The following is an 8837-nucleotide window of genomic DNA, read 5'->3' on the forward strand; positions in this document are numbered from 1 at the left end:
CGAGCTGCCCCCATGGTGTTCCAGTTCTGACATAGCAGAGGACTGATGAACCTGAAATATGTCATAAGAATGTTTGTACATATGTAGAAGAATAGCTTTCTTTACCATTTCGTCATAAATATCACACAGGCCTCCGGTTGATTTTGGTGGGGTGACGAGGGGGTAAGTCACTCTGCCACCTTGTGTTAACACCCACAAAAACACACTCCGACACACTCCAAACACCTTGCCACCCAGGCAGTCTCCACATAACAGATAGTTTTTCATCAATGCTGGCACCACTTCCAAGAATGTTTACATCATATGTTGTTTATAATAGACCAATCCATGATCTGATTTTATCATTCATTTTTGACAGTATGATCTGATTTTTATTGATCTGAACCTCTCAAATGAGTAAACAAACCAAACTAACCTGCCAAATTATTTAGAACGCTTGGTTTATTTATGTGACCCAGGATATCAGCGATTTTTTTGCTGTAGGTTTTTAAATAGCTTATTACCCTACTTACCGTATATTTTGCGGTTATTTCCTGGGTTGTTTTTAAAATTTGTGAATTTATTTTCGCGATATTATTACAGTTCATCATGGACGAGGTAAGTTTTTATTTAGCATTTTTACCTGCTTTTTTAATTGTTTAGTTAACACCGAATTTTATTGCAGGATTACTTCTGGCAAAAAACTAGAAGGAATGTATGGAAGCATTCATACTCATATAAAAACTATATTGAGCATGTCTAACCTATGCAATCAGTCGCTTGGTAGATTGACCAGGAAAAAGATAATGCTTGTCGAACAAGATCTACGAGAGATGGCAGAGGATGTAATCGCAAAAGCGCATGCTGGTGGTGTATGGCGTGTATGGGCGGTTTGCAGGCCGACCGCATCAATTTAAACTCCTCGAGGGGAAGATTTTATGTCTAATGGACTTAGCGAACATCATCCAAACTCATGGGGTCAAAACGTTTATCCGTCCGGTGAAGAAAATCTTTAAAAGTTCACATGGACAGTTCAGACACTAGTCCGCTACCGATGAGCTTGACAGACTTCGGCTCAAGATTTCGGCACATTTTTCTAATCCGTATGTCTTAATCTTAAGTAATCACATTCAATTATGTATTTAATACTATACTATATTGTATGTCGTTTCTTGCATTTGTATGATTTTTTCAGAATATATTTATTCTTCATATTTCATTACTTAAAGCTTTTTTTTTTTACGTGTTACAAGTTTGAATTTCGTTTTGTTTTTTTTTTAAATACTAATTTATTCTTAGGAAATATCGCCTCAACCTCCAGGAGTTTATGTCCAACTTTCGATCGCCACGGTTTCAAGCTCAGGACAGTTCAGAGCTGACATAACATGTCCATTGTGCACGTTGGTCGGGCAGACCACAAAGCTAACAGCCATCGCCGATGCCTCTGAGAACTGGAACATCTTTAGTTTCACGCGGCATGTTGTTAAGCTACATGATTCACTGGCATCAGAAGTCATCAAACGCCTTTCGTCAGATGTCGCTTGCCTAGAAGCTTCACCTCCTCCGAGGAACCTTCCTCTAATTGAAATGGGCGATATAGAGAACACGATCGGGATCGAGAGCGACCATCAGCAAAATGGTGAAACGACTCATTTCACCGAGACTCAATGTTCATCAACAATACCGTCTCCGTTGGTTGCCAACCTCAAGCTTGAGTCGACAATATGCTACCGAACCTGACGAAGATGAAGATTTCATGATGATAAATTACAATCAAATTTGTCGATCACTCCTTTCTCTATTCCGTTGTATGGGAAATCCGTTTCGAGAGACTCGTGCCCGTAGAGAACTACAGTCAGGAATCCTTATTGCCGGGGTAACGGGGGCGTGAATAAGGAACCGCGAATAAGGATACCCACAGCTTATGGGAATTTCACTAATGGGGGCTGTAGTGGATTATCTCATTTGTTTCAATACATAAAGCTATACTGTCTTCGACAAAGTTGCTGTACTGGGTTAGACCAACAAGCCTGTGCCATTCGATTCAGGTTAAATTGGGAACTACGCCGCTAGAGGCGCTTCACTTTTATGTTACTTATGACGGGTGCTATAATATATGGATCATATTTCCAACATAGAATATTTCGTGATCCTGACCATATAGAAAGTTGCTGTTTCCAGCAAAGTTGGGCAGGTGATCAAGTCCTTTTGGATGGTGGCCATATTAGTTCAGAACTCTCTCACTACACAGCGCTAGTGTGCATGTGCAATTCCTATATAAACTGTATCTCGAGAGCCTGGCCATATAGAAAGTTGCTGTTTTCATCAAAGTTGGGCAGGTGATCAAGTCCTTTTGGATGGTGGCCATATTAGTTCAGAACTCTCTCACTACGCAGCGCTAGTGTGCATGTGCAATTCTTATATAAACTGTATCTCGAGAACCTGGCCATATAGAAGGTTACTGTCTTGAGATAAGTTGTTCAGGTGACTAAGTCCTTTCGGATGATCGTCATATTATTTCAGAACTCTCACACTACGCGGCGCTAGTGTACACATGAAATCCTACAATGTGGGAATTTCCAAAAAGGGACGACGTGTAAAGGTCAGATATACATTCCAGACGCTATTTTGGAATCCAATATGGCGGCAACATGTTTTCCATAAATAAGGCTTACCAAGCATATTGCGTATAATTTATTGTGTATAGCGTATCATTGAGCAAGATCGCAACATAACGTGGAAAATTTCTCAAAACAATAACATGCTTTGATTTGTTTTGTTTTTTTTTCTATCGTAAGCTACAGATTTATTCCACATTTTATTTTCTCTTTCGATAACAAAGAACCAACCAGCGCTGTCATGTTTTATGCATTCTAGTCACTCTCGTTCTTCCACACCGTGAGATGGGTCTCGACTTCCCTTAGCAAATCTTGCATTTTTGCACTCCGTTCAACATTGCTGTCCAATGTGCAGAAACTTTCGACCTCGTAGAGTTGATTTAGTTTTAACTCGATTTCTGCCACACCAGGTGGTGGATGAAAATATCAACCATATTCACTGTAGAGGGGTCCAGGAATAAATCTGTAGTTTACGATAGAAAAAAAAAAAACAAAACAATTAAAAGCGTTTTATTGTTTTGAGGAATTTTCCACGTTATGTTGCGATCTTGCTCAGTGATACGCTATACACAATAAATTATACGCAATATTCTTGGTAAGCCTTATATATGGAAAACATGTTTTTTTTAACTAGTTCGTTTATTTGGAAGGCTCAATCACGTTAGCTTTACGGAGCCGATAGTTCATTGTTCTTTGTTTGTAACAACATTCACTTAATTCTATGTCTAGTAGGAGTTGGACCGAATACTCGCGGCTTACTCGAGGTAAGAGAGGTACATTGTCGAAGGATAGGATCAGGGGAGGAGCTTGGGGGTAAGGTTTCGTTGTCTCATCAGAGCGTTGTCACCAGTATGAACGGTAGTGCGGTTCTAGTTTCGTCTGGAGTTCGATCGGCTATGGTGACCATGGAAAACATGTTGCCGCCATATTGGATTCCAAAATAGCGTCTGGAATCTATATCTGGCCTCTACACGTCGTCCATTTTTGGAAATTCCCACATTGTAGTGTATTTGACAGTTTTTCTTAAACTGATGGCCGCCATCTTGGATTTCAAAATTGCATCCGGCATCGATTTCCGGCCTCTACACGTCGTTTCCTTTCCGGAAATACTCATATTGTAGAGTATTTGACAGTTTTTCTTGACCCGATGGCCACCATATTGGATCCCAAAATGTCGTCTGGCATCTATTTCCGGCCTCTACACGTCGTCTCCTTCCAAAAATATCCATATTGTAGGGTATTTGACAGTTTTTCTTGAACCTATGGTCGCCATCTTGGATTACAAAATGGCATCTGACATCGATTTCTCTACACATCATCTCCTATCCGAAAATACCCATGTTGTAGGGTATTTGACAGTTTTTCTTGAAACGATGGCAACCATCTTGGATTCCAAAATGGCTTCTGACATCGATTTTCGGCCTCTACACGTCGTTCCCTATCCGGAAATACCCATATGGTAGGGTATTTGACAGTTTTTCTTGACACGATGGTCGCCATCTTGGATTCCAAAATGGCATCTGACATCGATTTCCGGCCTCTACACGTCATCCCTTTTCCTGTTCCTGTTCTCACATTGCACAGCAACATCTTATATGGACAAGCTTTGGAGACATAAAATATTAAGGAAGTTCATGTGTACACTGCGCCGCGTAGTGTGAGAGTAAAGAAATAATATGACGATCATCCGAAAGGACTTAGTCACCTGAACAACTTTGCTGAAGACAGTAACCTTCTATATGGCCAGGTTCTCGAGATACAGCTTATACAGGAAACTTACTTGCACACTAGCGCCGCGTAGTGAGCGTGTTCTGAACTAATATGAACATCATCCGAAAGGACTTGCTCACCTGCACAACTCTGCTGAAAACAGCAACTTTCTATATGGCCAGGCTCTCGAGATACAGTTTATATAGGAATTGCACATGCACACTAGCGCTGCATAGTGAGAGAGTTCTGAACTAATATGGCCACCATCCGAAAGGACTTGGTCACCTGAACAACTTTGCTGGAAACAGCAACTTTCTATATGACCAGGCTCTCGAGATACAGTTTATATAGGAATTGCACATGCACACTAGCGCTGCGTAGTGAGAGAGTTCTGAACTAATATGGCCACCATCCAAAAGGACTTGATCACCTGCACAACTTTGCTCAAAACAGCAACTTTCTATATGGCCAGGCTCTCGAGATACAGTTTATATAGGAATTGCACATGCACACTAGCGCTGCGTAGTGAGAGAGTTCTGAACTAATATGGCCACCATCCGAAAGGACTTGGTCACCTGAACAACTTTGCTGAAGACAGTAACTTTCTATATGGTCAGGATCACGAAATATTCTATGTTGGAAATATGATCCATATATTATAGCACCCGTCATAAGTAACATAAAAGTGAAGCGCCTCTAGCGGCGTAGTTCCCAATTTAACCTGAATCGAATGGCACAGGCTTGTTGGTCTAACCCAGTACAGCAACTTTGTCGAAGACAGTATGGCTTTATGTATTGAAACAAATGAGATAATCCACAACAGCCCCCATTAGTGAAAATCCCATAAGCTGTGGGTATCCTTATTCGCGGATAGCCCGGCAATAAGGATCCGGCAATAAGAGATACCGGCAATAAGGAATCCGGCAATAAGGATTCCTGACTGTACCAGTCTTATACACTTAGTACGGGGCGAAGTTTACCAGTTGTGAGCTTTCATTCGCGAGTAATCGACGTCTAAAGCCATTGTTTACAAAAGCAATTCGGCCCTTTTGAAATGTTCACACCGCATTACTCAATTACGAATGTCCGTCATTGCTAAATTTAATGCGGCATGAAATCGCCAATTCAAACTCATCCATCTTCACAAAATAGTTGTTCTCAAGGGAAGCATTGAACCAACTTCCTTAGGATCCACTTTTATTCCACTCACGGATTTTCTTTCTCAACGAATCACGAAGAATGTTCACATGGTTTCTTACGGATCTTCATCATTTTTACTCCCTAAAAAAGAGTGGAATTAACAGTACATGAACGGCGGCTCCTGGTTTACTGATAGTAAGTATCCGGTCGGCGGAAATAGAACAGCTTCCTGTAGCGCTTGTGGTGGTATCTTTGCACCAGCGGGAAGCGGATCTTCGAGTCGTGGAACTGCTTGATGTGAGCACGACGGGTCTTGGAGGCGTCAACCGATTTGACCTTGATGATCTGTTGGGAAAACATTCGCATCAGTGATTCTTTCCGGGTCAATACTACCAAAAAGCAACTCACCTGAATGGAGTGGGCATGGGCACGGTGGCGCGGAGCCATATCGCTATAGCACTGCGTGACAGCACCGCCAACGGTCAGATCACGATACTCGCGGTACATGTTGTGGGTACGGGACGGGAATCGTAGCGCAGCCAGATGCCGAAGTTCTTCACGCGCAGCGGAGTTTTCTCCAGGATACGCTTGACCGAGACAATCTCACCGGTGGCCTTCTTGAACTTAAGCAGCTGCCGCAGGAAGTATCAGAAACGGGACTTGGCCACGATCTTGTCCGGTGTGAAGATGTGCATCAATTCCGCCATGTATCACGCACAGACTGTCGTTTGCTTATTGGATTTTACAGGATTTTACCATAGGAGTAAAGAGCTATACCTGTATACAGAGTCACCGTCAACGCCAATAAACAACGACGATCGCAGGGGGATCTGTCATTTTCAGCGATGTGGAAGTCATGGTTGCCAGTAAACATTGTACGTTGCCGCTTGACGTTTTGACAGCTCATTCGACACAGAAACACCCTGAAACACCCAAAAACACACAAGAAACACAATCAGCACAGTCACAAGGTGGCAGAGTGACTTACCCCCTGGGGGTGACAGATGTATGCATATCATCATATTCCGGTACTATAGATCTGCTCAGACACAATTTGAACTGCACGAGCGTAAACTGAAGACTCCAGGCACAGTGTCTTGAAACGGAGATCAAGGAGCGTTGCAATAGCAAATGTATCCACCAGCTCAACGTCTTTGAACCTCTCGTCGAACTACAGAGAAATGTTTTCCGCCAAATCTTTCACTGAATCCATGTGCAACGCAAGTGATGTGTAAAGGTGAAGACAAAAAAAAATAATACCAAATTGCAAATGCATATGCACTGAATTTTTTTTTTCAATCGAAACAAAAATCGAATGAAAAGGATCGATCCAGTCGATTTTTGTCGTGTTTGAGATCGATTCAAAAAATCGATTAATCGAACCAAAAGAATCGATCTTTTGTGTTTCGATCCAAGAGCGCCCATTGCTAGTTCCGTACCGTTTGAAAGTTGACGTTGTATCTTCTGGCGACATTTCGTATTGAAAGACCGGGGTTGGCTTTAACCGAAGAAAACAAATCAAGAAGACTGGCAACTCTTCCATTTTCTTATACGAATACTATGAGACAGGTACAATGCTTCGAACGAATTTGATAGCCACATATTACATCCTCAGAAGAAAGGTTTGTGTATTTGCTCATTTTCTATGCTTTGCCTCAACCTTCACTCAAGCGCAGCGCTATTGAATCTGTCGCTTGGATTCTGGTAAAGTTGCCAGTCTTCTTGATATGATGTCTTTGCTAAAATGCACTCCTTAAGGCTCAAGCGCAATGACAGCGCAAGCGGAACGGCAGCGGCAGTGGAAAAACCCGATCTGAGTAAGCCTACTTGTCGGATTGAAAACTAGTTAGAACTAAATCGACTTCAGTTAGGCTTTTTTATGTCATTTGTGACAACTGTCAAACTTTCCGTTTCCGTTCCGCTTCCGCCCACATTGCGCTTGGGCCATAATGCAGCGCTATTGTACTGTTTTTTTTTTAAATTAACTTCCTTTACTTGACAGCTCGAATAGCTAGAAGGTTGCTGTGGTTGATATGATATCTTCGCTTTAACGCACCTCAACACCTTGCTGCGCAGCTGACGATCCCTGGTTCCAGTTTTTTCGTAGATCCGCTGATTCCTTTCCACACTCAGGGTTTCCTTGTAGGTTTCGAGCACTCGACAAACTGTAATTTTTGGCATCTTCAGCACTTTAGCCAGCTTGGAACCGGACCACTCTGGATTTTTCAGGTGTTACAATTTTTTTCTCTTTAGAGTTTTGTTTGACGTTATTTCTGAACGCGATCGACTACTTCGATCAAACTTGCACCAGTTGTTCTCTCAACTGTCAAATCCAAGTTTCAATCGACCACCGTGACGCTACAATCGCAGCGGTGGTAAGTCCGAAATAATGTGTCAAACTGAATACATTTTTGAAATTTCAACCAAAAAACTATTCTAGATAGAGCTGGAATTAGGGCGTTTCTCGGAATCCATGGCTCTCCCTGGCAAATCGACATTACCATCGAGTAGAGCAAGACTTATCCTACCCGATGGACATGATGGTTTGTGTAGGCGTGCTTTGAATTCCTAGAAATCAACGAGAGAAGTCATTGTTTACAAAGACTGTTACGCCCTAATTCCAGCTCTATCTAGTATTGTTTTCTATTTTATTCTAGCAAGTTTCTGTGGAAATCAAAACATGATCCGAGCAAAAAGTAGTACTCGTAATAATGGTATATAATGCGGAATGTTATCGTGCTTCGTTTCGAACATATCTTCCAAATAAACAAACTGGATGATGTTTCGATTCGACCACCGACTAAATCTATTGCCACTTAAAAATTAATTTCAGTCGGAGTATTAATCAATAGATTAAATCGTTTTTCGTCTGGTGCTACACCGAGTAATCGGCCTATTTAATAGTTTTTCGTCGATGGATTTAGTCGGCCAACTTTGTCTGCTGTCGTAATTTATAAGTCTTGAAGTAGCTGTTTTATTTAGGAACAATGCATTACAAAATAGTTTTACGAGTTTTGTACAAGATTCATCCCTGCTGACAAGAAATTTGCATGAAATTACAATGAAATTAAACAATTTTGCAAACAATCAATGAAATTTTCAAGGGCTGTCACAGACTAATCACCGTCGGTTACTGCTTATTCATGCCACCAGGCACGCAGGAGTCTAAGTTGGATTTCTCAATAGAAGTGTAAACAAACCACTGTCAAAGATTTTCCATTCCACTAGAGGCGTGCTAGGCTTTACATTATTACCAATGTTCTTCCTTAAAAGGATTCAAAAATTTATGCTTGAAATGGCTTGTTGATAACCCGAGTGTTACTCATAATAAAGTCAACATTTGTGGCTTCTGTTATGCATTAGTGTCAAAAATCACGGCTTTGAATAAGT

The 8837-nt window shown here is 41.5% G+C and overlaps 1 pseudogene; it reads right to left on the reverse strand.

The window, feature by feature from the left end:
* Positions 1–5549: 5549 nt before the first annotated feature.
* LOC135708188 (large ribosomal subunit protein eL20-like) lies at positions 5550–6142 on the reverse strand (annotated as a pseudogene).
* Positions 6143–8837: the final 2695 nt, after the last annotated feature.

This window comes from Ochlerotatus camptorhynchus, unplaced genomic scaffold, assembly GCF_037179485.1.
Source record: "Ochlerotatus camptorhynchus isolate MF236.1 unplaced genomic scaffold, CSIRO-AGI_Acam_v1.1 ptg000328l, whole genome shotgun sequence".
Classification (NCBI taxonomy): domain Eukaryota; kingdom Metazoa; phylum Arthropoda; class Insecta; order Diptera; family Culicidae; genus Ochlerotatus; species Ochlerotatus camptorhynchus.